The sequence below is a fragment of the Triticum dicoccoides genome, chromosome 6B, assembly GCF_002162155.2.
Source record: "Triticum dicoccoides isolate Atlit2015 ecotype Zavitan chromosome 6B, WEW_v2.0, whole genome shotgun sequence".
Taxonomy (NCBI): domain Eukaryota; kingdom Viridiplantae; phylum Streptophyta; class Magnoliopsida; order Poales; family Poaceae; genus Triticum; species Triticum dicoccoides.
Genome location: NC_041391.1, coordinates 34,847,759 through 34,851,225, shown reverse-complemented (window position 1 = coordinate 34,851,225; position 3,467 = coordinate 34,847,759). Strand labels below are relative to the sequence as shown.

General features: G+C 48.0%; 1 long non-coding RNA gene across 1 annotated transcript; it reads left to right on the top strand.

Annotated features, from left to right (window-relative positions):
• Positions 1-41: 41 nt before the first annotated feature.
• Positions 42-2,809, top strand: LOC119325224. The gene is made up of 3 exons (XR_005157405.1): positions 42-782; positions 949-2,518; positions 2,604-2,809. It is a non-coding gene; the product is annotated as an uncharacterized LOC119325224 (long non-coding RNA).
• Positions 2,810-3,467: the final 658 nt, after the last annotated feature.

Below are 3,467 nucleotides of genomic sequence, written 5' to 3'. Positions count from 1 at the left end.
CACCTTCCTCCCGCGGACAACACCCCACCGCCACCGCACCCAACCCAGCTTCTCCGTCCATCCGCCGGACCAGCACCGTCACCTACCAGCGTCGACCCGGCGCGCACCACCTCCGCCCGCCGCCGTCCCAGCAAGCGTCTCCGCCGGAGACCTTTGGATCTCGACAGCTGCCTTCCCAGCCTCCCGTGACCGCCGCAGCCGGATCTGGCTCCACGTTCTCCCCTCCTCCATCTGCTTCACATGAAGGGGAGCCCACCTCGGAGAGGAAGGAGCGCGGGCGGCGATAGAAGCGAGCAGCACGCTGCCCAGTGCCGCACCGCGTCGCCCAGGCTTCCTACATCGTGCCCAATGACGGGGTTCTGGCCACGTCCTTTGCCGCTGGTTTCTTCCTCGAGCGCGTTGGCCATGGGATCCGGCCGGCTCCTTCTTGGCTCCCCTCATCCTCGTCCTCGAATCGCGCAGCGACCTGCACCTCACCTATGATCCCTCCGTCGATGAGGGGTTCCCATACCGACGCCCTCCCAGAGCGCGATGAAAGAAAACCATGAAGTTCATCCCGCACGCCAAGTGCATCTCTTTCGAAGCTCTCGTGCAGTGCGCATATGCGTTGCAGTGCAGTGCGCGACGGCAAGAAAAGGGAGCTTGTCAGCGACGGGGGACGCATCGGCGGCGTTTGTGCGAGAGGCGTTGTGCAGTTTGCCGGCGTATTCCCCGGATGCATACGAGGGGAGTCAAATGGGGGCACCGATGCCCCATGGAAGAGTAGTAGCAGCGCATTGCAGGTTAGAACAATGGTAGCTTTTTTTGCTTTTGATTTCGGTGTATTCAGCGCAGTGGATTCCTTAACGCAGTTCGGTGATTCAGCCATCTCTTACTCTGTACCGATGTCATGCAGTTCGCTACTGTGACGCCTGGTGTTTGATTTTATTTTTCATACTTGCTCACCAGGTTCCCGACAGGAGGACCACACCAAGATGTTTCTGCAGCACACCCACTTGCAGTTCAGTTGGCGGAGGGTTAAGGGCCACCAGGAGGCTGACGGCGAGCCAGCCGCAGTGCTCACTACTGCTCGGTGGCAACGATTTATGCATCATTGTGGACTTGCAGTTCGCCGGTGATCCACTATTTCCTTTTTTGTTTGTCATTTGAAGTGGTCTCGGCCGAGGACACAGTGCCTTTTCTTTTGCAGTCATTCACTTGTATTAGCACAAACTAGGATTCGCTAACATGGCCAGTTTTGGTTTAGCTTTGTTTTCGTTTCAGTTACAAAGAAAATCGCTACCCTGTTAAACAATTATTAGGATATTTAAATCTGCAAAGTTGTGCTACCAGTAAATGTTATGTACAAAGTGGTTTAGGCATTTGTGATGTCAAAAAAATGAGATATATGTCTGTTAGTTGATTACATTGGCACTTTTTTGGTATATGTCTGTACAAAGTAGTTCTAAAGATGGGTTTGAAGATGCAGCTCGGTAGCTCATTGCACGCGGTTCCTTTGGCGCGGGCAAGCAGTACACGGCCACACCCGGTGCTTGTGTCTCCGGTAGTTATCAAGTGTATTCGGCAACTACGGCAGCAAAAGCTTGGTCTCCGGTAAGCTCCTTGGACATCTCCCCTGTTTTGTTCCTTGCCTGAATTACTATCTTCAGTTTGGTCAGATTTAATGCTCACATACTATGTTAACGGCATCATCCAAAAAAATTATGCCTATGTTTTCTATAGCTAGACTAGAACCGATTGCATCTTGTTGCCGGAAAGAGGTAATAATACAAGTTCTTCAAACCGGGTAGTGTTTTCACCTAAGAAGTTGATGGGAGTGTTCACTATCTCATTGCACGCGGTTTTGGCGGTGCGAGCAAGCAGTACACGGTCACTCCTGCATCAAAGTGGTGCAACTCGGTGCTCATGTCCGGACAATTTGCAACAACAAAAGCTTGGTCTCCGGTCTGCTCCTTGGACATCTCCCCTATTTCTTTCCTTACCCCAATTTACCATCTTTAGTTTTGTCAGATTTGATGCTCGCATACTCTGTTAACGCCATCGTCCATCATTTTGTTGCCTATATTCTCTACAGCTAGACTGGCAACATTGGAACCGATTGCATCTTGCTTCCAGAAAGAGGTAATATAAGGAGTTCTTTGGACCGTGTAGTGTTGTCAACTGAGAAAGGGATGGGAGTTTAGACTGAAGATAAAACGATTGGTACTTTGCTTAGTCTCACAAGGATGTGGAACCCAAGCCCATATAGAAGTTACGTGCATGCACTACTTGGCTGCTAGCCACTTGGATTTGTGGAGTTTCTCAAAAAAAAAAGGACTTGTGGAGCCATGGGCTGGGCATGCGAATGCATTAAGTAGTTCGTGGGCAAACCACTCTCTTGCACGCTCTTCTTTGATAATATTGTATTTCCTTTTTTGAGAACTGATGATATTGCATTGTTGTGAGCACTTACTACAGTTCATTCCAAACCACTCGGTCCATGCCACTTGACGAAGGCCCATAATTGAAGTTTGTCAAGGTATGGCGTGCGGTTCATTAGTGAGGTATTGCAGTTTGTGACTTGGCAGAGACGACCGCACACCAACAAAAGTTTGCCTTTGCAGTTCACTACTCCCATCCGGGAGGCTCACTACAAGTTCTGTTCTATTTTGAGGGGAGATGCAGTGTGCTCGCATTGTTGTCTTTTTGTTTTCTTTCGACTAGGGGAGAATGGGACAATCTCGTCGAAGGACTGTGGGATTTATTTTATTTTGTTTTGTTTCCTCCAGAATGTGAGGAACAAAAAAACATTGAATGCAGTTCGCTCACAGGGCTTTGTTGTTCGCTCACCTTGTCCTTCCATCATTGTGCGCGTTCGTTGAGTTCATCTAGGTGGTTCACTTTGTAAAAAAAGAGAAAGAAATTCCCACGAGACGTTCACTTCTTTTTATAATGCACTTTGTGAGAGTAAGGAGATGTGGGCGTGTGCAATTTGTGTAGCAGCTCATTACCCCTCCCTATGAAGTGCAATTTGTTTCGTGTGTTCAGTCGATTACATCGACACATGCAGTGTGTTAGGTCCTTGGATGTGGTTCACTTTTGAGAGTAATGTTGTTCACTTGCACAAAGCGTGGAAGTGTGAAAAAAATTAGCGAAACAAAAAATAGTAATCCGGTTCACTTCCATGTATGTCGAGGTTCATTTGCACTTGCCTTTGCGGTCCACTCTCGTTCATAAAAAAATGTTTTAAAAAATAAAACAAAAACTCGTTCGAGAAAAGTTATGTCCAACGAAAAGAAACCATGAAGTTCGCTTGACTGTCTGATGCAGTGCGGTTTTCCGCCCGAAGTAGTGCGTTCTTCTGTCATTCATAAAAAAATGACAACAAAAACTCACAAAAGTGTTGGGGATCGTAGCAGAAATTTAAAATTTTCTACGCATCACCAAGATCAATCTATGGAGTCATCTAGCAACAAGAGAGAGAGGAG